The sequence below is a fragment of the Pristis pectinata genome, chromosome 6 (assembly GCF_009764475.1).
Source record: "Pristis pectinata isolate sPriPec2 chromosome 6, sPriPec2.1.pri, whole genome shotgun sequence".
Classification (NCBI taxonomy): Eukaryota; Metazoa; Chordata; class Chondrichthyes; order Rhinopristiformes; family Pristidae; genus Pristis; species Pristis pectinata.
Window position 1 is genome coordinate 39,523,889 of NC_067410.1, and position 27,835 is coordinate 39,551,723.

Genomic DNA, 27,835 nt, shown 5'->3' on the forward strand with positions numbered 1-27,835 from the left:
AAATTTTAATCACATCAAGATTCAGTTTTTGGAAGCCAGATAACTCAATGATTCTGTTAGTTAGCATACAATTTAAGACTATAATCAGATATGAAATAAATCAAAGATTACAAATATGTACCTACCATTAGGATTTATAAATTCCACCCCACTTCACTAGATAGTGTTTAATCAGAGCATGAATAATTCAATTTGGTTCATATTCCTGCTTATAAAATTTTATTTATCCCAGCACCAGAATTCAAATACAGAAAACAGCACTATATTCCACCCATGCACAAACTATTTACTAATGTTGACACCATCAGCAATTACTTTTGGAACAAATACAGGCAAGTCCCCAGGTTACCCAAAGATTCCAATTCCTGAGAACTGTCCATAAACTGATTTATCTAGAAGTCAGAAATGTGCACTTTCTCTAGCTACCCAGATTGTATCACTCTTGGTACACATGGTTTCATTGAAGAACCACCCTACCCATAATTAAACTAATGGATTATATACTGTTTCCAGTCATTAATGAACATTGTGAAACATTTTGTTGTTATTACTAGCTTAAAAATATATGGGATTTACGTATATCAAGTCATTCATAACCTGGGGAGGCCCTGTACTTCATTCTTCTTTATCATACAATACAATTATGGATAATTCTTACAACTTATAGCTTGAAAATGTGGTTTAAGATGTTTAATAATTAATATTTAAGTATAATTGGATTTAGCTGTCCATAAGTGATGTGATCAGTAAACAATCACCACATAATAACCTTGACCTGTCAATTACACAGTGAGATATGAAGTAACATGACAAAAGCCTGGATCTAGAAATTCAATCAAGTTGTGCATTTTTTTTTAAGTCCTGCAGCCTGAATTGTAACGTCAAATCAATCACCAATTGTGATTGCCAGCTGATGGCACATCGCACCCATAATGAGAATATGAAGTATGAACAGTAGGCAATTCAGGCCCTTGAGTTGTTCGACATTCTACAAGGTCACAGATGACTGATCTCAAACAACATTTTCTTATCCCAAATCCCAATCCATCCTAATATCTCTATCAATCTCTGTTTGAATGCAGTCAAGAACAAGACTCCATAGCCTTCCAGGGTAGACATTTCCAAAGTTTTACCACCCACTTAAGTGAAGAAATTTAAGTCCTAAATGGCCTATCCCTTATTTGGAGACTGTGGCCTTCAGTTCTACCCTCTTTTGAGATGGGAAACATCCTCCCTGCACCAAGCCTGCTGAGCCACATAAGAAGTTTGTCTCTCTCAATGAGGTTATTTCCGTTCTCCTAGTCTATGGAGAGGCCTAGCCTACTCAATCTGTCATCATTTCACACATTTACCATCCAAGAAACCAGTCTGATGAATCTTCACTATATTCCCTCTGTAGCAAGTATATTGTTTTTAGGTAAGGAGACCAAAATTTCAGTGGTCTCATCAAGTTCCCACATAATTGTGGTAGGACATCATCATTCTTGTATACAAATCCTCTTGCAATAGAGGCCAACGTACTACTTGACTTCCTAACTGTCTGCAGTGCCCACATGTTAACTTTCAGTGACATGCACAAGCACACCAAAGTTACTTTGAACATCAGTAATTCCCAATCTCTTATCATTTAAATAAAATACTCAGCAGTTTTGATTTTTCTACAATGGTAGCTAATGTCACATCTTTCTGCATCGTACTCCATCTCTAATCATCTCCCCATCTCGAGTCATCATTCATACTTATCTTTGTATCACTGGTAAAATTAGAAATGGTACTTTGGGTCTCCTTAGTCAAATCATTGCTAAAAAATGTAGATAGTTAGGACCCAAGCACCAATCCCTGAAGGAGCCCATGAGCAACAGCCTACAGAGCCAAGAAGGACCCATTTATTCCTATTTGTTGTTTCCCAGCAAATAGGATTGAGATCAATTCTCAGTCCATGTTAGTATGTTATCTCCAATTCTGTGAGCTTGAATCTTGTTCAGTAACGTCTGCTGTGGGACATTATTAAAAGACTTCTGAAAATTCAAACACATCACATCCACTGGTTTCCCTCTGATCCACTCTACCAGATACATCCTCGAAGAATTCAAACAGATTAGTCAAACAATTATAAATCTGTGTTGATTCTCCTCAGTCATGCTGCTATTTTTTAAATGTCTTGATAACACATCCTTTATTATAGATTCCAGCATTTTTACCATGACGATGTCGGGATAACAGGCCCGTAGTTTTCCATTTTCTTTCTTCCTCCTTAAATAGCGAGGTCACCTTTGCTCCCCACCATCTGCAAGAGCCAATACAGACCCCATGGAATTCTGGAAGGTACCAAAAGCGTCTCTGTCCACCTGTTCCAAAACTCTGGGATGTAGATCATCATGGCATGCAGGCTCACCAACTTCTCTGGTAATAGATTTTTACTAACACATTTTTTTTAATTTATTCACTTATTCTGGATCCTTGGTTCTCCAGCACTCCTGGGAGGTTCACTGTGTCTTCATCTGTGAAAACATGCCCTCAGTATTTGTTTAACTTCACTGCCATTTCCTATTCCCCACTGTAAATTCTCCCGTCTCTGTCTGCATGGGACTAACATTTGCCCTTGCTAGGCTTTTCCTTTCTACCTACAGAAGCTCCAAAATCCATTTTTATGTTTCTTGCCAATTTACTTGCATTGCCATTTTCCTTTCCTATTCAATTTCTCGATCATCCTTGCTGAACTCTAAAATGCTCCCAATCCTCAGGTTTACTGCTTTTTTCTCTGGCTATTTATACATATTTCTCCTTTGATTTAATACTATCTTTAATTTCTTCTGTTATCAATGGTTAGTCAATTCTTGCTGTTGTGTTTTTGTACCTTAAAGGAATGTATATTTATTGTAAACGATGTATTATTTCTTCAACTGCAAGCCATTGCCCTTTCAGTGTCATTCCATCCAATGTGCTTCCTCAGTCAAGCATAACCAACCTGTCCCTCTCCCAGAGTTTCCTTTGGTTAGATTTTACGTACGGATGATAAACTCATGCCTAAGGCACGGAGTCGGAGAGTGTGACACCATGTCATGTAATGATATTTGACACATATCCTCTGGAAATGTTTCAGGTATATGCAAACAGTGTACATCCTGGAGGAAAGGAAATCTAAAACAGGAACAAACCCAGCATCTGTGCTGCTGTAGAGGATCATTCACTCCTTCTAAGTTTGTTGAGGGTCAGTTGGAATCAACAGTGAAGGGACTTTGAGTTCAACAATCCAAAATTATTTCTGAGGTGAAGACTTCCATTTATTAAGAGAAAAATGATGCAATAGCAGTTGTCCTGCTGGGCCACCAGGAGGAGGAAAGGAGGAAGAGGAGGAGGAGGAGAGGAGGAGGAGCAGGGCCACAGGTTAGGTCTCATTCAGAGCAGGGATGAAGGAGGAAGATGACAGAATGAAGAAGAGCTCTGCCCAGAAAGACCTGTACCTCAATAAGTGAAACTTCTCTCTCCACCTGTCAGAGATCAAACCAACCACAGGCAAATATGTTCAATGGATGTAGTGACAAAGATTTGGCATCTCCTGCGGGTGAGATCTATCCATGCCGGGGGGGCTAACTCTTCTCTGGAGGTGAAGGTCACTCGTCATCTTTAACTTCCTAGCCCCAGATCATTTCAGGCAGTGGCTGATGCTATCAGCCATATCTCATAGCTGCAGATACACACACACACACACACACACACACACACACACACACACACACACACACACACACACACACACACACACACACACACACACACGCACACACACACACACAATAATCTCTTGGAAAGCAGAATTGTCTAATCATTAAAACACCGGCAAGCAGATCTGCCCAGGTCAAGGGATTTGCAAAGATGTGGAGAGTAGTAAAACAGCACCCAAATTGCATTGTCAGCTTCACTTTTCAGCATTAAGTGCTTTGTCAGTCACAAACTCTATCACTCCTTACACATGCACAAACTGTGTGACCACTGACAACAAATCCTTCCGACTGTTCCATGCATCCAGAAGCTCACAGGAGCCTTTTCAGCTGGAGGGAATCTGCTGTGTCCACTGTATTTCAGCTACCAAGCCAGAAAAGGGCCAACACTTCTCTCTGTTGTTCCTCTTTTCTTTCTAGGCTTCTCTTGGTGCTCGAGATCAGAATTACAACCACACTACAAAGTCTGCACAGGCCACAACAAAAAGAGCTATCAGGATCCTCATGGTGCTTGGACTGCCTGTGGGTGCCTAGCTGTGTTCTGTAAAAGGAGCCTTCTGTTTCACCCGTGTTGCATTGTACACAGACTCCCATGTTGAGAACATAGCACTTTCCAGTGTACAGTAGCAACAGGGAAGGGTGAAAGTGGAAATAAGTGGAAAATGAATTGGTGAAGAGTTTGAGGAGCATGCCAGAGACTGAGTGTGATGTAGCAAGAGCCTCAACTCCTGACTTCACAAAGCCATTCCATCCTCTTCAAGATATATTCTCTGCAGCGCCAAAGTAAAAGAATGCTCATCGCATTTCCATAAGTGCAACTGCACTGAAGGATCTTTTCCTGAGTCAGCACAAAAAAGCCAACTCCATGAACCATCAAGGCTTGTGGTAAAACACGAATGCAATGACTTCTGTGTGCACTGTTTACAAAGTGAATGTTAGAAGTGTGTCAAAGCATCCTCCCCATTACAGGGAATAAATCACATTTTTTTCCATCCAGAAGCACGAGGGCAGCTTCACTTGGATAGTATCGTGCCTTCAAGGCAAAGAGCATTGAACAACATCCTCGCATCAAAGTTGTTTTTCCTGCTTAATTCATTACGTTGGAGCTGACCCTAGAGAAGTAAAGTTCAAAGCTGCCCAACCACAAACACAGCAGATTGTCAAGAAGGCAGCTCCTCACTGTTGTCAGAACTGACTTCCCAGTGACACCGACCAGTCATGTGATAACCAATAAAACAAAACCCAAATCCCCAGAATGACACAGTTCCCCTGCTGTCACCAATCATTTCAGTGACCCCTTCTGCATGAATCATGGAAATCACAATCAAGCAAATCAACATGCCAAACATTTTCATCCATCATGTCAGGAGCAAACATGGATTAAGTAAGCTTGTGTGTGTGCTCACTAACTGAATTCAATATGCCTCTGCCTGCCTTGTTACTTCTGCACAGTGTTTCCCCAGTGGTTAGAGCCACTGGTTGGTCACTTTGATGGAGGAGGTCGCAGGTGGTGATATTTCATTCAGTGGTAAGCACACTTCCAATCAAATAACACCGAAATAAGCAGTGCTATACCATCTAATATATAGGCCATTATGAGCTTAACTTTGATTTTGCAGTCTAAGCTTGTGCAGTGCAGCCAATGTTGCTAGATGGACCCAGACACATGATAATAGTATCAATTATTGACACCAACACAATACTCTTCTTTGTGTCTAAACATTTCTGCTGGTGGCTCTTCTTCAAATAGTTTTGAGGAATAAGGTAAATTTTATTGAGGTAAAATTTATACTGAGGCTTATTGCTTTAGGAAGAGTGCAACTACACGTATGGACATCTGGAAATGTACCAACATTTTCATACGAAGCCTGTTGTAAGCTTTGCTTCGTCTTTTATAAGTTTTATAAATGCAGTCTGCAAAGAGAGAAGTGTAAACAAACAAAATTATCTGACCTAATCTAATCCACTGCCTTGTCAGGTTAAGATCTATGTGATGAAGTGGTAAAGAGTTATTAAAGAGAGAGGAAGTGAAATGGAGCACATGAGCCTGAGTGTGTCCATGTGAAAATATAAAAATGCTGCTGTGATTCATGACTTGTAGCTAGTTACCAAGTATTACACACATTTATAAATGTCGTAGGAGCTTCAGACAGAACAAGCTAAAAATCTTATTAACTGAAATTAAACCTTCATTAAAAAACTTTATTTATACAGCACAGTAACTGGCCCAGTGAGCCCGTGCCTCCCAATCACACCCATATAAACCTACTAACCCGTACGTCTTTGGAATGTGGGAGGAAACCGGAGCACCCGGAGGAAACCCACACAGACACGGGGAGAACGTACAAACTCCTTACAGACAGTGGCCGGAATTGAACCCCAATAATTGGCGCTGTAATAGCGGTACACTAACTGCTACGCTGCCATGCCATCAGGTAGTCTGCTGAGATTTTCTGTTTTTATTTCAGATTTCCAGTATCATTTCTATCTGATTCTATGAGCCTTCTTGATAAGATACACATCTTTAATATTCAAGAAGTAAGTGCATTTTAGCAGCAATGTAGCATTTTGCTTTATAGGTCTGAATATTCAGTATGACCATCTTTGAATCTTTGAGTACTAGTCCTTCACAATGTCCTTATTATAGATTGTCCACAGAAGACACCAGAGGGGTACTTTCCCAGTTTCAAATGCAAGGAGTTCAAAGCAAAATGTTCATTAAGTAAATTGTTCCCTTCTATACAGGCAAGAAAACAATAATTTCATCTAATTAATCATACACTTGAAAAGGGATGTGGTCAGCATTTCCAATTAGAGCAAACATAGTTCAAAAAAGGAAAAAGAAGTTACTTTTATTCTACCACTGATAAAATCTGAATTCTCCATTTCTACATTGGACCATTTAGAGGTTTCCCTCATTGGTCTCAGTAATTTTCTTCATCTTTTAACCAGAACATATTTTTCATGCAAACTTCAAATAGAGATAAATCTCAGCTGTCTCAAGGGGAATTAAGCTCTATGCAATAAAACAAGAGAAGGGTTCAGAAAATAAATTCAGCAATTTTCTTTTCTATGCCCTACTTCAGAGAGATTTATTTGTTACTGCTCCCAACCAACCCCACCCCAACTCTAAACCCTGTATAAGATCTAACTGTTTTAACATTCCCTCTTCCCAACTTTACTAGGTCCCTCAACCAACAGGGCCACTCCCCAGTTTGAAAACCTAGGTTCTAGGTGACATGATAAAGGAGATTTACAGCTCTGCTTTGCTTTCTGTCATAATTATTGCTTTTGTCATTTAACCTCCCTGACATCCAACACTTTCACCAGCTTTCTCTTTTATCCTCTTCCTTCCTTGTTCTGCATTTTACAAATTATCCCAGTTCTGATCAGACGATGTTCACCTGGACTATGACCATAGAACAATACAGCACAATACAGGCCCTTCAGCCCACCATGTTGTGCCGACCTTCAAACCACACCTAAGATTATCTAACCCCTTCCTCCCACATATCCCTCTATCTTAAATTCCTCCATATGCTTATCTAACAATCTCTTGAACTTGCCCAATGTATCAGCCTCCACCACCACCCCAGGCAGCACATTCCATGCACCAACCACCCTCTGGGTGAAAAACCTCCCTCTGACGTCTCCCTTGAACTTCCCACCCATTACCTTAAAGCCATGTCCTCTTGTATTGAACATTGGTGCCCTGGGAAAGAGGCGCTGGCTGTCCACTCTATTCCTCTTAATATTTTGTATACCTCTATCATGTCTCCCCTCATCCTCCTTCTCTCCAATGAGTAAAGCCCTAGCTCCTTTAGTTTCTCCTCATAATCCATACTCTCTAATCCAGGCAGCATCCTGGTGAATCTCCTCTGCACCCTTTCCAACGCCTCCACATCCTTCCTATAATGAGGAGACCAGAACTGGACAAAATACTCTAAGTGTGGTCTAATCAGAGTTTCGTAAAGCTGCATCATTGCTTCGCAGCTCTTAAACTCGATCCCATGACTTATGAAAGCTAACATCCCATAAGCTTTCTTAACTACCCTAGCCACCTGTGTGGCAACTTTCAGTGATCTGTGGATATGAACCCCCAGGTCCCTCTGCTCCTCTACACTACCCAGAATCCTGCCATTTACCTTGTACTCCGCCCTGGAGTTTGTCCTTCCGAAGTGTACCACCTCACACTTCTCCAGATTGAACTCCATCTGCCATTTGTAAGCCCAGCTCTGCATCCTATCAATATCCCTCTGTAAGCTTCAACAGCCCTCCACACTATTCACAGCACCACCGATCTTTGTGTCATCTGCAAACTTGCTAACCCACCCTTCCACTCCCTCATCTAAGTCATTAATAAATATCACAAAAAGTAGAGGTCCCAGAACCGATCCCTGTGGGACACCAATAGTCGCAGCCCTCCAATCCGAATGCACTCCCTCCACCACAACCCTCTGGTTTCTACAGGCAAGCCAATTCTGAATCCACACGGCCAAGCCTCCCTGGATCCCTTGGCCTCTGACCTTCTGAAGAAGCATACCATGCAGAACCTTGTCAAACGCCTTACCAAAATCCATGTAGACCACATCTACTGCACTACCCTCATCAATCTTCCTGGTCACCTCCTCAAAGAACCCTATCAGGCTTGTGAGGCAAGATCTTCCCTTCACAAAGCCATGCTGGCTGTCCCTAATTAGTCCATGATTCTCTAAATGTTCATAGATCCTATCTCTTAGAATCCTTTCTAACAGCTTGCTCACCACAGATGTAAGGCTCACCGGTCTGTAATTCCCTGGACTATCCCTACTACCTTTTTTGAATAAGGGGACAGCATCCGCCACCCTCCAATCTTCCGGTACCATCCCCGTGGATAACGAGGACTCAAAGATCCTAGCCAACGGTTCAGCAATCTCCTCCCTCACCTCATGAAGCAGCCTGGGGAATATTCTGTCAGGCCCTGGGGACTTATCTGTCCTAATATTTTCTAACAGCTCCAACACATCCTCTCTCTTGATATCTACAAACTCTAGAACATTACCCTTACCAACACTGTCCTCAGCGTCATCAAGACCCCTCTCCTTGGTGAATACTGAAGAGAAGTATTCATTGAGAACCTCATCCTCTTCCACAGCTTCCAGGCACATCTTCCCACCTTTGTCTTTAATCGGACCCACCTTTACTCTAGCCATCCTTCTGCTTTCACGTACGAGTAAAAAGCCTTGGGAATCTCCCTAACCCTACTCGCCAAAGCCTTTTCATGTCCCCTTCTCGCTCTCCTCAGCCCCTTCTTAAGTTCCCTCCTTGCTACTCTATATTCCTCACGAGCCCTGTCTGATCCTTGCTGCTTACACCTTATGTATGCTGCCTTCTTCTTCCTAACTAGTTGTTCCACCTCCCTTGTCACCCATGGTTCCTTCACCCTGCCATTCCTCCTCTGCCTCACCGGGACAAATTTATCCCTAACATCCTGCAAGAGATCCCTGAACATCAACTACATTTCTATAGTACCTTTCCCCTCAAAAATGTCACCCCAATTTACACTCTCAAGTTCTCACCTTATAGCCCCATAATTCGCCTTTCCCCAATTAATATCTTCCCGTCCTCTTTGCTCCTATCCTTGTCCATGACAATTCTAAAGGTTATGGAGCAGTGGTCGCTGTCCCCCAAATGCTCACCCACCGATAGATCTGTCACCTGACCCGGTTCATTACCTAAAACTAGATCTAATATGGCATTCCCTCTCGTCGGCCTGTCAACATACTGTGACAGGAATCCGTCCTGTACACACTTAACAAACTCTGCCCCGTCTAAACCTTTGGCACTAAGCAGGTGCCAATCAATATTTGGGAAGTTGAAGTCTCCCACAATAATAACCCTGTTATTTTTGCACCTTTCCAAAATCTACCTCCCAATCTGCTCCTCAGTATCCTTGCTGCTACCAGGGGGCCTACAGAATACTCCCAGTAGAGTAACTGCTCCTTTCTTGTTCCTAACTTCCACTCATATTGACTCTAGAGAGGATTCTTCTACATTATCCACTCTTTCTGCCACTGTAATATTGTCACTGACCAGTAGCGCCACCTGTCCTCCTCTTCTCCCCCTCTCCCTATCCCTTTTAAAACACTGAAAACCAGGAATATTCAATATCCATTCCCGCCCTGCTGTCAGCCATGTCTCTGTGATAGCCACAATATCGTAGTCCCATGTACTTATCCAAGCCCTCAGTTCAACTCCCTTATTCCTGATGCTTCTTGCATTTAAGTAAATGCACTTTAGCCCATCCACCTTACTACTTCTATAGCCTGTACTCTGCTTCTCCTTCCTCAAAGCCCCTCTACCTGTTAGATCTGACTTTTCCCCATCCCCTTCTTCCTCTGATCTACTCCTCCAGTTCCCATCCCCCTCGCAAACTAGTTTAAACCCTCCCGAACCACCCTAGCAAACCTGGCTGCAAGGATATTGGCCCCCCTCAGGTTCGGGTGTAACCCGTCCTCTCTGTACAGGTTCCACCTTCCCCAGAAGAGATCCCAATGATCCAAAAATCTAAAACCCTCCCTCCTGCACCAACTTCTCAGCCATGCATTTATTTGCCATCTCCTCCTATTCCTACCTTCACTATCACATATATAGTCCTGATCTGTTGAGCATCTCAAGGATTTCTTTTTAATCAGAATCTTCAATATTGACTAGGAGCTACAATCCAACAGTCCTATCAATGCTATAGCTGCAAGATCAAGTCAGAGACAACAACCCGCTCATTGCATGACCCCAAAAACCCACTCATCATTTGCAAGACACAAATGAGGTATACAACAGAATACTCAACATTCAACAATAATACTTTGTTTGGCTTTTCTCTCTTAATAAAAGTCCCCCTCCCTACCAGTCCACAGCCCTTCTCACCACATGCTCAGATCTTAGCTCACCTTGTCTCTCAAAATGTAACGTAGGCAGTGTCGTGCTGGAATCTCAAATTTGTACAATGCGAATTCCAATCGATTGAGGAGTATCAATGGCAAGTATACTTCTGGATGATCAATGCCTTTTCACCAAACAGTTCCTGATTCAAGGAAACATACAAAATTAATAACTGCAAATTATCCAAAATAGTATTACTGTCAAATTGTAAAATTCTGTATGTAATCACCTTTGAGTTTTGATTTCTTCAAGCTAACTTCAGCATCCATACAGTATATAGAAATTCATTTAATATGACTTCAAATTATTGACTCTCAAAATTTACAATCCGTAAAACATTGCATTTCATCCAAACCTTAAGAATTTAAGCTGAATATGGTTTTGAAGTAAAAATTATGTAGTTGCCATCAAGTAAAACATTGTCTTTTACTGTTTTTGATCTTTTTGCATTTTCATATTTGTATCAACACATCTCATTCATTAACATTCTACAGAGAAGGATATCTGCTTCCTTTATTTGGTCTGGACTATGTGCGATTCCGGACCCAACAGTGTAGTTGTGTCTTGACTGCCCTCTGAAGTGACTCAGCACTCAGTTCAGGTATTGCCAAATGGACAAAAAAAAGGCCAATTTTGCCTGCAAGGTCCAAACCTAGATGTATTGAGCTGAATCATGCTGAATCCAGCTGGCATTCAGCTGCTTCCTCTGAAATAAGTCCAGGACCTTTACAGTCCTGTTGTAAGTCTGGACCAGAGCACCAATCACACTGGCCCACTGTTGGATTCTACATAAAGTCCACCAGTGAAGCCCTCGAGTCAAAACTGACACAGGAATGGAGAGCTTGTTCGCCTGAATGTGTATTCCTGGCCTAAAGGTTGGGTGGAAAAAGCTGAGTTTTTTAAAAACGTTTTTATTAAGTTTAATTACTTCTCAGTGTTTTAAGCAATGCTTTAATATATTTTGTTTTAAAATACTTACTTTTTATAAATTATTCACAGTAATTTTAATTGATTTTAAGTGTCTGGAATAGCTTCCCAGCTTTGACAGAAGGCAAAGCTCCAACCCCACATCAGCCATCCCTCGTGTCAAAAGCCGTCAGGGTGATTGAGGGCCAGGGTCCAAGCGAAGGCCTCAACAGCTACCTCCTGGTGGTGAACAGTCAGCTCTGCATCTGGTCTGGTAAGTGCAGAAGGGCTGGGACCATGGATAGTGAGTCGAGGAGCAAGCTGGATCCACCTTGATGTAACCCTTGGGCTAACTCTTGTTGACGACTGCCAGCAGTTCTGAGCAGAACCACCTGCTTTCAACCTCTAAAATGGCAGTAAGCCCCAGGATTTCCCCTCCGTGCTGTCAAATACAGCAATCCGCAATTCACGAACAGATTTCAAAGGTCAGCTCGGTCAGTTCATTCCGCCACAACATCCTCAATGGACTCTGGTGGCAGAGCAGTGACTCACTGGGATACCCAAATGTACAGTGGGGGACATCACCCCTGTATTCTGCACAGTTCAGGACCTCAATTTCAAGGGGGCTGTAACCCAAAGGGTTAGAAGGCAAATAAGAAAACAAGTTACCTTTTCTTAATAATGTCAGCTTTATTTGATATTTTTAATTATTCCTGTGGTTAGGATTTTTTTTTGTCAACTTTGTATTTCTTTTAATTACTTCCTTCAAAATTTATATTAATCCTATTTACCTAGAAAGAGCACCATTACAAATGCTTCGGTGGCCAATGACTCAACTAAAGTGGAAAAATATGACCAGTCACACAAGGATTGATGTTAGTGCATGCACCTCCTACATGGCTAAGAGGTGACATGTGCAAGGGTGCATGATGAATGGAAATGTTCGTTCTAATTCCCCATCTTCTGCATATCTCCCTAATGAGCTGCATTTTTGCCACTCCTAAATTGCTTGATTTCGTTTGCACAGTACAGATAGAGCAAGCAGTACAAAAACGTATTTCTACGCAACTGTAGTTATGCCGAGGAGTGTTCAAATATTGAATACAATAGAAATATTATGGAAATATTAGAAGATCTGACATCCTTGAAAATAGGTGAAATGCCAGGTTGGATAAAATGTTGCCCAAGCTAACAATCGTGGAGGCTCAAATTATTATTTTCCAATTCTCTCTTGTATTCTTCCATATTGCCAGAACATTTCTAACATTACACTATGACTTAAAAATGGAGGAAGTGATGGATTGATAAAATATTTTCAGCAAATCATTGGGAAATATTCTGAAGGACAGGATTAATCTTCATTTCAAAGAGCATGAAATCATCAAGGTCAGGTTGCATGGTTTTGTTCTGGGAAGGTCACATCTGACTAATTTTTAGAGCCAGAAACAATGAAAAATCAATGAGGGTGGCAAATTTGATGCAGCCCAGCATGGATTTTAGCAAGACTGTTGACAAGGTCCCACAAGACAAGCTGGTTAGCAAAACTAACAAGGGAAAGTGACAAGTTCAATCCCAAACTGGCTCAGTGGCAGGAGGCGAAGGATCATGGTTGACAGCTGTTATAATGACTGGGAGGCTGCTTCCTGTTGGGTTCCACAGAACTTAGAACTGGATCCATTGCTTTTTATTCATCAATAACTTAAACATAATTAAAATGTTTGCAGATGATACAAAAGTCAGCACTGTGGTTGATAGTGAGGAAAAAAGCTGTATGACGCAGGAAGATATCAAAGGATGTCAGATGGACATGAAAATAACAAAGTGAATTCAACTCAGTGTAGTCTGAAGTAATGTCTTTGGGGAGGGGTAAACAAGGCTCGCTAAATGGCAGAAAGATGAGATATGCAGAGCAATAGAAGGACTTTTGAGTGTATTTGCATGGATCCCTGAAATCAACAAGACTGACAAAGAAAGTCGGACACATAGGATGCCTCCTTTTATTGTTCAGAGAATGCGAGAGCCAAGGGGTTCTGTTACAACGAGCTAGTTGTAACACAGCATAGGGCTCTGCTCACCGCATTGCTCGACCATGAGAAAAGGCACGGCGGAGACATATGGGAATGTGGCTAGGTCTAAAAACTGTAGACTGGCTGGCCTGGATTTTTTTCACATTTGAACCAAAAAGGCTGAGGTAGTTTTACATGAGGTGAGTAAAATTACCAACAGCCCAAATTTAGTAGATAGAAGACAGATTTCCGTTTTGGTCGACATTGATATATTGAGGTGAATCACCTCACTCTTTGCTAAAAACATCCATGATATACTGAAAAACTGCAAAGCATAGTTATTTTCACATATAGTAAAACTGCAATAGTCCCCCACCCTCAGGACTTTGACCCTGCTGAACTGGCAGATGTTGTACAATAAATTTTCCAGTGAACCAGGAGAGTTTAAAGGTAGTGCTTATAAGAGTACCCAGCTGAATTTAAAGGGAGCATGATAACAGAGTGGGAAAGGGAGTGCAATAATGGGCCCAGGTGCTTGAAGACAATACAGGAACAAGGTCCCAGTATATTTAAAGGGAGTGGGGAAATTAGCTCCTGTGTGCTTAAAAACAGTGGAAGAATGTGACCCAGTATGTATAAAGGGAGTGTGGGAACAGGTCCCTGGTGGGCCAGATGCCAATCGATTAGGATTTCTGAATGGGAAAGCGGATTATTGAAGCTTTACTGTATTTGATACGACAGTGAATTTTATTTCACCATTTCTTCTCACAGGGGGTTGGAATTTTCTGTCTCAGTAAGATGTCATGGAGGAATCATTGAATATATTCATGGTAAAAAATTGACAAGCATTTGAACTACAAGAGAGTCAATGGATATGCGAAGAGGGCACAGTGGTGTTAAGGCCAAAATTGAAGCAATTGCAATTTTATTGAATGGTGGAGCAAGCTTGAGGGGGCAACTGGCCTACTCCTTATTCTGCTTTTTTTTTATTTTAGCACTACCACGGTTTAAGGGGTCAAACTGCAGATTTTGAAAAACAAAAAAAAATATCCTTGCTCCAAGGCTGAAATAAAAATAGAAATGGCTGGGTATACTCAGCAGGTCAACCTGCAGTCATGGAGAGACAAACAGGACTAATCAGAAATGGAGCAGTAAGAAAACAAGGGTGCTTTAAGTAGCAAAGAAGGGGAAGGGATCGGAAAACAAAGAGAGCGTGCGTGAAGGATAAAAATCAAGTTTGTCCAGGGGACACAACTGCTTTTGGTTCTATCAAAGCAAGGGAAATTAATTCTTGTCCTCTATTTATAGCTGGATAAATGTAAATGGAGGAAGATGAGTGAGGAATCAGACTGAGGAAAAAAAACATGTTGGAACTGTGAGTGGCAGAAGATCATGGTTGCTGGAAATATGAAACAAAAGAAAATGCTGGAAATAATCAGCAGACCCAGGAGCATGGACGGAGAGAGGAAAACTGTGGGAAGGTTACAGGTGGAGACACAAGAGACTGTAGATGCTGGAATCTGGAGCAACAAACAAAATGCTGGAGGAACTCAGCGGGTCAGGCAGCAGCTGTAGAGGGAAATGGACAATCGATTCTCAATTTCCCTCCAGAGATGTCGCCGAACCTGTTGGGTCCCTCCACCGTCTTGTTTGTTGCTTCAGATTACAGGAACTGACCTTAGATCAGAACTGGCTAGCTCTGAGGAAATCAGCAAAGGATGTTTTCCTGAAATTACTGAATTTATTATCAAGTCCCAGGAGCTGCACTATGCTTACAAAACAGAGAAACTCCTTACCCTTGAGTTTACATCGGGATATTGGATCAGTGTAGGAGCCGAACAACAGAGGTCATAGAGGTAGTGTTCTGTATCTCACAGTTCCAGCACGTTGTTTTGTTCTCTCTACTGCTCTCTTTTATTTCCCCTTCTTTTCCACACAGACCAATTGTGGTTAAGTCGAAATCATTTCCCTCTCTTGGGTGGCACCAAAAGCAATTCAGTCACCCAGACAAACTTAGCCTCCATCCTATCGTAGGCATTCCCTTTGTTGTCTCCACCCCTGCCTCACTCTACAAATTAAAACATGCTTATTTTCTCTCTTTTCCAATTCTGATTAACTGAACTATTATTTCTTTTTTCCTCTACATTATCTGTTGAGTATCCCCAGGAATTTTGTTTTAATTTCTATTTCTGCTTTACATGGACTAGTTGTTGCTTAATACGGAGCTTCCAGTTCTTGGCTTTCCAATGTGAAGGATGTATTTATTCTTCCATCAGGTACATTGAGGTACAAAGAAGAAATGCTTCGAAATCCAAAATGCCAGCGTTAAAATATGAATCACACCTCCTCACAGTACTGACATGGATATCTCACACTAGTTTAGGAGGAGAGGCATGGGATAAAGTTGCTTGCATTCCATCATAATGCACAGTGTTGTGGATTTTGAGGATTCACTCAAATGGGAAAGCATTCAGAAAAATGTTACAATTTCCATGTGAATTGGGTGAAGTCCAGAAAAAAAACAATTACATAGGCTGAGAAAAGAACTTACTTATGGGTTAAGTTGTTCATGGTTGGTTTATTATTTTATGCCAATTATTCATTTTGAATGTTTCTTGGAAAGGAACAGTGCTGCACTGAAAGAAATTCCTGGCATTGGCATTTTCAGTTCATTGGCCAAAAGTGGCCAAATAATCTGTTAAAGATTAAGTGTTCTTTGAGAGGTTTTGTTGAAAGACTGAATCCTTTGAATTGGACACTTATTTCCAGTTCCAGTTATGCAATATAATAAGACTATAACACATGATTAAGTGAACAGAAACTAAAACACAGACCAAACATTCACCATCATCTATGTAACATCAAGCTGCTAAAATCATCATGTACTAAAACACAGACCAAACATTCACCATCATCTATGTAACATCAAGCTGCTATAATGATCATGTACTCAATCTGCATTGATTTCAGTTAAATGTGTGGATTCTTGTGCTCATTTTAATAATTGTTTTATTGCACCCGTATTTAGGCATTTTCCCTTGTTATTAATGGATTTACTTTAAACCAGTTTGCAATCTTCAAGCTTCAAACAATATTAACTATCAAAATGTAAAAGCAATTAAGTAAGAGCATACTAAATTCCAAATCCTTTCCCCGCAAGATAACAAATAGTTTTGAGATGAGGAAAATTAATACAGGAAGCTGCCATGTGGCCCTTGTTCTCTGTGCTGAATTTTCCTCTGCTCTATGGTGCAGAGGTTTCACTATTCCTCTGGATATGTAAAGCAATTTAATAACATGAGCTTATCTTCTGTAATGCCATTTGCACAATATCATACGAGTGAAGTGCATACTGGCAGTGTTGCTGATGGCTGATGCAGTGTTCTGAAAATTTGCTTATAGATAAAACACAGCACCATGTAACTATAAAGCAGTTGCTTCACCAGAACAAATGCACAGAATTATTCACTTTCTGTAATGGGAGATCAGCTAATTGCAGATTCAGCTTGCAAACCAAGTGAATGTTCATATAGCAGCTAATCAAGAAATACTGTACCTCTAATGAGAGTAATTGTATCTTGGAGGGAAATAAAACAGCCAAGACCAAAATGCAGCTGAATTGCAGCATCTGTACATCACGCAGTGTGTAAAAAAATATTGATCCAAAGAGGATGATTCCAGAATACATGTTATCTAATACACTTTTCTTCTAATATTTCTAAGTTCTCCTATGAAGTTATCTGCTTTGTTGAGCATGTTCAGTGAAATTTTTATATCATGGATGACAATTTTATTAAAAAATGGTCCTTCTCAAAGAAATTCGGTGTTATTGACAGTGAGGGACTTTGTTACCATGACTACCCAAGTTAAAAATGTCAGTCCCTAGCTTGCTCTATTCATACAGAACATCAAATAAATGTAGGGCAAGCAAAAATTTAGTAAGATGTGATTTCACAGAAAAATAAATATCTTGAAATTGAAGCATTGCAAATTATTGGAGAAAAAGAAGCCCCAATAATTATTAGAACACAATAACAAAAAAAGTGTTTATTTTACTTAAAACAAAGACCACCAGCTTGTCCAGCACACAGCATTGCTAACAGATGTTACTGCTCAGTACACTGACCTGTGTATCTGAAAGTCCCCAAACTCTGCTGGTAAAGGTCAAATGCTGTGTCAAATGTTCATGTCAGTACCCCAGTATCTCAACAGACCTCTGCCAATGGGAAAATAGCTTGCACATTTGCAGAATCCCTCAGAGAATCCAACTATAAAAAAGGTTCGAACTGCAATTTAAAAGCAACATCCTACAGCATTTTTACTCCTTCACAGAAATGCACAGCTGGGTGTGCAAGTTTCATTCGTTAGATAACAAAACTCCATGAAGGTCAAGATGCCAAAGTCAAAGTCGAGTTTATTGTCATATGCACAAGTACACATATGCACAGGTGCAATGAAAATCTTACTTGCAGCAGCATCATAGGCACATGGCATCATACAAGCAGCATTCACAAGAAAAACATAAACATAAATTAAACACAATTTTTAAAAGAAAGAACACAATTAAAGCAAAAAAGAAGTCCATTTTAGTGCAAAGTGATCAAAATCATAGTGTTGCTAAACCTCAATTGATTTGAGTTGTGCCGGTTGGTTCACGAACCGAATGGATGAAAGGAAGTAGGGATGTCTAAGTGAGGCACCACCTTCATGAAAAATAAATCTAGTCTCTTTATTCTATATGGTTTTAGCACAAAGGTTTTCATCTGCTTCCCTACTACCAAAAGTAAAGTCTGGATTACACATTTTTTATTTGTTCCCGAGTAGAAATTTATCCTTGGCTTGGGATTGCCAAATATGGATCCCTAGAATATATAGTCCCATCACCCTGAACAGGCCAAATCCCTCAAGGGAGATAAGAAGTCAGGTGCATCAAGCAAGAACTCCAAATTAATAACAGCAACTATAATTAAAAGAAACCCAAGCCCTCCAATCACTGGTCTTCAGCCACATTCCCCCTCCACACAAGTAATCGTGGTCATCAACTGGGTAGATCTTCTGAATTCACTGCAATCACCAGAAGCTCGTTTAATGATTTTGATAGAGGCAATGCAGAGAAAATGTTTCCTCGTATGGAGAAGACCATAAATAAAATCCATCAATAGAAAACTTCAGTCAGGGATTCGGAAGAAATGTCTTAACCCAAGGAGCATGTGTAACTCACTACCACAGGAAGTGGTTGAAGTAGTGTAGATGTGTTTAAGAGAAGGCTGGACACATATAAAAGGGAAAAAAGAATAGAGGATTACACTGATAGACTTTTCTAAAAAAAAGATGGGGGAGGCTTGAGTGCAGCAGTGAACTGATAGGACGAGTGACCTATTTCTGTGCCATGTTACGACAGCTAAGCCAGTGAGATTCCTGGAATTAGCAACCCCAACTCCCAGACTTTCTACTGGCTGTGACCCACACCAAAATCATGCAAAGAATCCTGTACAATGCAAGACTGCTGCTACCTTATCATGGTTCCATGTACTAAATGAAATAAGTGCATGTGTGTGCTGAACTCCATTGCTCAATTTTAGTTAAATTCACTTTAATGAACAAAACTTCATAAAGAGATTGCAATGCACAAGCTGAATCTCTACTCCAAAGAGCTTACTATGTTAATTGAGATCTGAAATATATTTTGTTAGTTTCAGTAAGATCAGATAAATAACTTGCAGGAATATACATTAAGTTGATGGGCTGGATCACGCTGTGCTCAACTCATAACTGGCATTTGCTCCTGTGGGCTCCCTGTGGTTGAGCTAATCTTTTGTGACACTGCAGCTTCAAGTATTCTACCAGCCTCTACTGGACCGTTCCAGGAGGCAGAGCAATCTGCATGTGGCAACTCGGCTGCAGGTGGCAGAAACCAAGGCCCCCACCCACAGACCACCCTACTAAACTTCTGATAGCTCATCCTCATTACAGAACACTTTGCTGTTTCTAAATATCTCTGACGACCAGAAACACTTAGAGGCAGTTGAACAATAGTTGAATAAAAATATTAATATAAACTTTAAAAATATAATTGCTTATACGACCAAATTGTAATTGTAAACATTAATAGTAATTAAAGTTTAAAATAAGACAAAGCATTGACCTTTATTTTTATCATGAAGGTCAGCAACCCTAATAAGAATAAGGAAATGAATTAGAGAAATGGAGAGAAAGAAGGAAAGAAGTTAGAAAGAATGAGGATTTTAAAAAAATTATTTTAAACAACGTAGATGAGCCAACTTTAGTGACATAAAGCTGAGGAGCAGCATATGAAGTGTACCAGCCCCTTCAGTATGTAAAGAACACCCCCGGAGACAGTGGTGAGCACTGGGGCAGGCCAGGAGGTCAGTGTACAGGTGTGGAAGTCCAGCGCTCACTGGCATACACTGCAGCTTGGGACAGTTCTAGATGGATCCATTGGCTTGGCCCAAGCCAAAACAAATATTTTTCTGGGTTAGAAGAAGATGGTGGGCAAACTGAAGTTTCAAAACATAATTTAAACACGAACTGATTTGATTTTTTGCAGAAATTAGAGAGGTTCTTCCAAGAACAAATGCTTTCCAAATGATGTCAAATTTATTTCCAATAATTTGAGTGCTGCTTTGGTTCTGGAATTGTTTACGAATAATGTACAATCTGATCCAAAAGATAAGGGATTCTGGAACTCAGCAGGGGAAACTAAAAGTAATACTGATGTTGCTGTCATAGACACTGTCTGTGAGCATCACTGGTTTCTGCAGCACAAAGGGTTGACAATTAAGCATATGAGACAAAAATTTGTTGCTGGTAACTGTGTGGGAAAGAGAAAGTGAGAGGAAAAAGGGACTGGGTGCAGCAAATAACCAGAGAAAGCTGGAGATAAAGGAAATGAGGGATGGCAGGGAAGACAACATGAAAAAAAAGTGAACAAGAAGGAAATTAAAAGCGGAACTTAATGTGGGGGTAAAAAACACAAAATTGGTAAACGGCAAACATCAAGTGAACAGAATGAAAAAGTGAATGAGAAAAATAAAAAAGAATGAGAGAGGAAAGAATAGGGACCATGGAGAGCAACAAATGTGGAACTTAAGAAAGTGATTAGGTAGCAATGAAGGGGCATGGAAATAGGGGTTAAGGATAGATTTGTGGAACTAAAATACACCCTTTATTCTCCCCTTTGAACAGGGTCATATTTTTACCTTGATCACTTTATCGAGTTGGAAAGGCAATGCTTCCTGTTGAAATTCTGATGTGGTCAATTTAAAATATATACCACCCACTGAGTCATACCGCAAAAATCTCAAAGCCAGTGCAGATTTTCAGTGAGTGTAGCGAAGATGCATCAGACTGGATCTTAGAGATGATGGGAGTTTGGTTCTCTAGAGTTTCAAAGGATGACAGGAAACTTCATTGAGACATACAAAATACATTGAGGCTTCATTGGGACAGATGTAGCCAAGAATTATGAGTTAAAAGCTCAAAATAAGCATTTGTTTTTTGGAATGGAGGAAGAAGAAATGTGTTTATGCACAGAATGGAGGGCCATGGTGGCTCAACCATTGATTGCATTTAAATCAAAGATTGATAGATTGCTGGATATTACAGGAATCAAGGGATATAGGATTGGGCAGGAAAATGGGAGTTGAGGTAGAAAGATCAGCTGTAGTCTTGTTGAATGATGGAGATGGCTCAATGTATGAATGGCGTACTGCTGCTTCTATTTCTTATTCAACCAGAACAGGCACAACACTGAACACATGCATAAGATTTTCCCTCTTACAGGAAAAGATGGTGAACAACCAGAGGAAGCAATAGCCTACCAGGATGGCCGCATCACCTTCCCCTGTGGGATATTCCCAGCATTATCACAGCGGCCATTAGGGAATGCACTGTCAATAACAGGTCTGAGATCATACACAATGACTATATCCTCATACCCAATCCTGTCTCTGACATCAAAATCTCTCTCTCATCAAACCATCTCTTCTGATTAGTAAGCTGCAATGCCTAACTGTGCTTCTCTTAGATTCCTTCCCCGCACTCACAAGGGCAGGGTTCTTGTTTCTCCAAGGTGTACAAGCTGGCCAAGTAATAGGAAAAAAACAGAAGGAAAAGACAGAACACCTTTTGATTTAACACTCCCAGATCCCAACTCAAGTTTTGCTACAACTCATTATTTAACTTGGATGCAAAATGTACATGCTGTAAGTCACGGTGTACATGAGAGTGATAAGGTGCAGGATGCAAAGGGGGAGGAAGATGACATGGAGTACAAATACTATGATGGACCAGAAAAGGTCGATGACCTGCTTCTGTACTCATAGGTTATGTGTAACACAAATACACTCATTCCCCTCGACTTTATCCTCTTCCAAGAACAAGAGTACAAGAAAGGTAAGATTTCTTTATTAGTCACACGTACATTGAAACACACAGTGAAATGCATCTTTGCGTAGAATGTTCTGGGTGCAGCCCGCAAGTCTCACCACCCTTCCGGCATCAACATAGCATGCCCACAACTTCCTAACCCGTATGTCCTTTTTTGGAATATGGGAGGAAACCAGAGCACCCGGAGGAAACCCACACAGTCACGGGGAGAACATACGAACTCCTTACACACAGTGGTGGGAGTTGAACCAGGGTCGCTGGCGCTGCAATAGCGTTACACTAACCACTACACTGTGAAACAAGCATCAGGACTTGAATACCTCAAAGCAATTTCTAACTGAAGGAAGGAAAACACCCACGTAAGTTTATTTTAGCCTGGGGGAAATAATTTTGCAAATGTGATCGTAAAAAGCATACAGACAAAATGGAATCGCAGATTGATGTGGGCAGACAAGAAATTTAATGATATATCCTGAAGATCAACTTATGCATCTTTGCACGAAGGACATGTATTTACCCAATAAGTCTTTCCAACTGATTCCATTAATAATTCTGATTCAGAATAATTTTCCTTGTAATAACAATGATGTTGCTAACAGAAACGCAACATTGTTAAGAATGTACCTGTCACCTATTGGATTTTCCTTTGCTCAGTTAATAGTGATGGCATGTTGTACTGAAAGTGTAAGCTGATAATGTGGCAGTAAAGTAAGGAGGGCATCTGAGTGAACAGGGGAGGTAACTTATATAGATCCTTAACAAATCAGGTTGAAGAAATTTGAAATTAACAAACTAAAAGGATATGCAAATTTGTGAGAGAATATGATAGATCAGGTACAAAAACAAAGACAAGCGAAACAGACTGAAGAGAGAGAAGTTGAAAGGAAACGTTGACTTTGTGTAAATTCTGAATTATACATGTTTAAAAACTGTCACCAACAACATTTAAAACAGTTGTTTAAATTTTCTTTTTCTGGGGAGTTATACAACTACAGGATGTGGGTATCACTGGCAATGCCAGCATTTATTGTCCATCCTTGATTTCCCTTGAGATGCTGGTGGTGAGCTGCCTTCTTGAATCATTGCAATCCTTCTGAAGGTGGCCCTATTGTGTACTGCAAAGCAAGTCTTACGACTTAGACCAGGCAAGGATGAAGGAATGTGATATATTTTCAAATTACAATAAGGTGCAACCTGGAGTAGAACCTGCTAATGGTGGAGTTCCCATGTGCCTGCTTGTCCTTCTAGATGCTAGAGGGAACAGGTTTCTGATACACTATAGAAGAGTGAGATGCTGCAGTAGATTTTGTATATAGGTACAGTTGCTGCTTTGTAGAAATGGTACTTAAAAAGAAATAGGCAAGATTGAAAAGGAATACCATGACCACCACAGTTATTTTGACAGGACATTACAGTCAAGATTTCCAAAACAAAACATTTGAAAGTATAAAATTACATTATTCAGGGGTAAATAACAACTGGTCTTGTAAAAGAGAAGTAGGTAAATAGATATTTAATGATGGAAATATCAAAATTGCTGCAAAATGCACCTAATTAAGTGTGGGAAGCCAGACCCGTCAGTAAACTATTGCTGCAAGATTACTGCACAGCTGACGAAACAGCAGCTGATCGAATACTGTACACCTTAATGAGTACCTCTGGGACCTGCATCTCAGGCAGAATAGAGAGAATATTTACAGTATAGCAGTTCCAAGTATTTTCTGGGTTCTTTTTATGCTGATGCATGGAACCCAAAAAAAGCTTTACACTGAACAAAATTCATCAAAATTGGAATATGACTGATGTTATACAGGGAGATACTTCGAAACTATTGTGAAAGTAATACTAAACTTAAATCACATTTGAAGAAAATTTAAGTTATAAAACATGACCTTCAAAATAGAGTTTTGGAACAGGAGCAAAAAGTCTTTCCATTTTATATTTTGACAGCTTTCTGTTTTGTCTTCACCACCAAACACCCATGACCCCAAATCTATCCCCATTCAGTTTTTAACTGAAAGTCAAGGCTTTTCTTAACTGAGCAGTCAATTCTAATTCCATCACCAGAAGAATTGGCTTGGAAGAACCACTGCTTGGTGGTATTATAGAGCTGAATTAACTTTCAGATTTGAAGTGATATGATTATTGAACCACATATTGAAGATTAATAACTGCATTTGCACTGATGTTAATTTAGACCTGTCACACAATTGAACTCAGCAACTTCTCTACCTCAGTTCCCCAAGGAGATAATTATAGTCACATTTGTAGCAAAGGACTTGCACAGATATTAAAACATCCTGAACAGAAAAATAATATAAGTACAAAGCAGGCTATTCAGCATTTAATTGAGAAAGGAAAGTTAACCTTCTCAATATGACACTTTATTACAGCGTAGAGTTCCCTACTCTTATAATTCTGATTGAACTATTTCTAGTTATTATTTCAAACTTTCAGCAATGACTTTTCTCAATTAACTCTTCTCCCTTGTCAGTGGTTTTACTACTCTATTTCAGCTCAATCCCAATACAACAATCGGATTTATAATTAATTACAATTCATCTTAATTGAAGTCAGACAAGTAAACTATATGATCCAAAGGCATTGGATTACACATGAAAACAAAGTAAAATCATAACTTGCTGCATATCCAAAACCTAACAACTTTACAAATTCAATCATTCCAAAGCATCTAGTGTGCACCACACCAGACATTTTTCAGAAATTTTTAACCAGTTTAGATGTTGGTGAAACAGCCAGAAGGTATGGAAGCCTCAACATAAAACAAGTGTTGCTAATACCTTTGCTGAATTCATGTATGTCAATATTGTGAATTTTTCTTTCACCAAGACATTTAAACAAAAACGTAAGTTGTATACATCTTGGAAAAAAGGATGTCGCGCCAAATATTCAAGTTGGAAACAATGGTTATTTTCCACAACAATGACTAATACAGTGACAGGTGAAGTAGTACCTTTTGGTAGGTAGAATGAGGAGAGGTAATAAAAACTAAATAATAGTTTTAAGAAAGCTGTAGGAACAAATTCCTGGGTTTCCAGTACAGATGTGTTTTAAGCTAATAGGACATTGAAAACGGAAAATGCTGGAAAAACTCAGCAGCTCAAGCAGCATCTGAGGAACGAGAAACAGTTAATATTTCAGCTCAAAAACACTTCATCAAAACTGATGCGTCCTGACCTGCTGAGTTTTTCCAGCACGTTCTGTTTTTACTTCAGATTTCCAGCATCTGCAGGGTTTTTTGGATTTTCATTTGAGACATTGAAAAGAGTGCTTAAAGTAAAGCATATGTAATCTTTCTTCACTTTGTGTTCAAAATCATGATTGTTGTGGATAAAGTAATTGAGAAACTATTGCCAGTAGCAAAAGTTTGGGAAGCAGACCATACAGATTTAAGATAATTTGCGAAAACACCCAGAGGTAAGACCTGGAAAATCTTTTATAACACTGCAAATTGCGATAATCTGAGATACTTAAAGGGAACTGAGATCAGATTCAGCAGCAATATTTAAAACCTAATTGAATACAAACTGGGTGAGAAATTACAAGGCCACAGGGAAAGAATGTGAGGATAAATGGATAGTTCTTTCAAAGAGCTGCTTCAGGATGAACAGCCTAGGCATTGTATTATTCCCTGATTCTATGACATCCATCTGAATTTGAAATTATCTTTGCAAGATGTTTCGAAGTAAAAATTAAAAAATCCAAACTTTGAGTGCCTTCCAGTTTACATGAAACAGAGAGCTGATGAATGGGAAAATAATTGCTCTGCCCCAGTAATTAGTTTCAGCCCAAATTTTCTTATTCAAGAATTCAGCAGCCAAGTGTACAGATCAAATCTCTGGCAATCACAACGTAGGTTTTTTTTCTCTCAACATCTCCTCCTGGGCATGGGAACAATTATCTTCCAGCTTATTATGTCAATTTTCTGACAGAAACAATAATTAAAGTTCAACATTTATGCAATACAGCCTTAAGCAAAGGTTTAAAATGCAAGAATTAAGTGTAGGTCAATCAAAGTTAACCAGAGCTATTGTGGCCAATTTTTTGACACTAGTAAGACCTAATCCTGCAAACTTCAAGACTGAAGGCGGCACATTGGTATTGTCACCAAGCTTATGAAGAATATAATAGGTAGAAATGGAGCCTTTGTGTTTCTCTTATTATGTTCTCAGGAAACTGCATCCAACTAATCCCTTTTTGTCTGTTCACAAGAATGTCACCAAAGCATTACTGAAATCCACTTTCCAAATCCAATCCAATTTTGAAGGACTTGAGTTGAAATTGTATTGCCTGGTGTCCTTCGCAGTTCAAGGGAGCGTGACTTCATGTATGATTAAACTTTAGCTTGTGATACCTCTGCATGTGCAACCGTCCTCAAAGGACCTTTGCTGCTCAATTAATAGAGAAACTATTAAACTACGTGGTTAAGTGACTAAGCTTTCTAAACTATGTTGTTTCTATGTTCAGAAGTATCAATTATCAATACAAGAGTCAGAATAGGGCAGTCTGAAAATGCATCATCACCAGTTTACATTTTTGTGCCAATCACTGTCTTAGATATGTTTTTGGCTGACTTGATGGTGCTGAAGGGTAAATGGACATCAAAATAGTGGGTAGAGGGTAATAGTTCAGAGAAGAAAGAAATGTAGGAGATGACAGAGCAATCAAAATTAGAGTGTGGGGTGCCAAGTTTTGATTAATGGAGTCCGTTGCGCACTGTCAATGTTTATCCCACAATCAATATCACTAAAATCACAGAGTATCTGATCATTGCTGTTTGCAGGAAGTTGTCGTGTGAAAACTGGCCAATGTGCTTCCTACATTACAACAGTGTCTCCAGTTCAGCAAAACCCACTGACTATCAAGTGCTTTGTGACATCCTGAAGGTTACGAAAGGCAGGACATAAATGGAGGGATGGAGGGAGGCCAAAGTAACTCATGAAGACTATATTTAGATTGACTGGTTTTGAAACGTCATTTGGCATTGATGGACTTATACGGAGTTATATAAATTACTGAGGCTCTGTCTTATCTTCCCCTATATGCCCTGCAAGCAAAATGCATTCATTTCTGCCAGCTGAGGGGGATTGTGGCAAAAATCCCCCTCAAATGAATGTTAGATAATTCGCGTAGAAGACAGAGGGTAGTGGTTGATGGGACTTATTCTAGTTGGAGATCTGAGATAAGTGGTGTTCCTCAGGGATCCATACTGGGACCTCTGCCGTTTGTGATGTATATAAATGACCTGGATGAAAATGTACATGGGTGGGTTTGCAGATGATATGAAGATTGGTGGTGTTGTGGATAGCATAGAAGACTGGCAAAGGATACAGTGGGATATAGATTAGTTGCAGATATGGGTGGAGAAATGGCAGATGGAGTTCAACCCGGCCAAATGTGAAGTGTTGCACCTTGGGAGATCAAATGTAAAGAGACAGTGCACTGTGAATGGCAAGACCCTTAACAGTATTGATGAGCAGAGGAATCTTGGGGTCCAAGTTCATAGCTGCCTGAAAGTGGCTACACAGGTTGATAGGGTGGTAAAGGTAGTACGTGGCATGCTTGCCTTCATTAACCGAGACATTGAGTTCAAGAGTCAGAAACCTGTGCTGCAGCTTTATAAAACTTTTGTTCTGCCGTATTTAGAGTATTGCATTCAGTTTCGGTCGCACCATTTTTGGATGAATGTCAAGGCTTTGGAGAGGGTGCGGAAGAGGTTTACCAAGATGCTGCCTGGATTAGATGGCATACGCTCTGAGGATAAGCTGGACAAACTTGGGTTGTTCTCTCTGGAGCAGTGGAGGTTTAGGAGAGATCTGAGATATTTAAAAGATTATGAGCGGTATAGAT

General features: G+C 40.1%; 1 protein-coding gene across 18 annotated transcripts in view; it reads right to left on the reverse strand.

Moving 5' to 3' along the window:
* chl1b (cell adhesion molecule L1-like b) overlaps nucleotides 1–27,835 on the reverse strand; it is a 689,122-nt gene that overhangs the window by 611,085 nt on the left and 50,202 nt on the right. For 15 of the 18 annotated variants that reach the window (XM_052017111.1, XM_052017119.1, XM_052017121.1 and 12 more), the window contains one exon: nucleotides 10,652–10,785. The exons of 1 other annotated variant lie outside the window; for it this stretch is intronic. The gene's annotated coding sequence lies outside the window, so the exon portion shown is untranslated. Of the gene's footprint in view, nucleotides 1–2,201; nucleotides 2,288–10,651; nucleotides 10,786–27,835 lie in introns of all 18 variants that reach the window. 2 more of the 18 variants (XM_052017112.1, XM_052017108.1) reach the window with 1 other exon arrangement.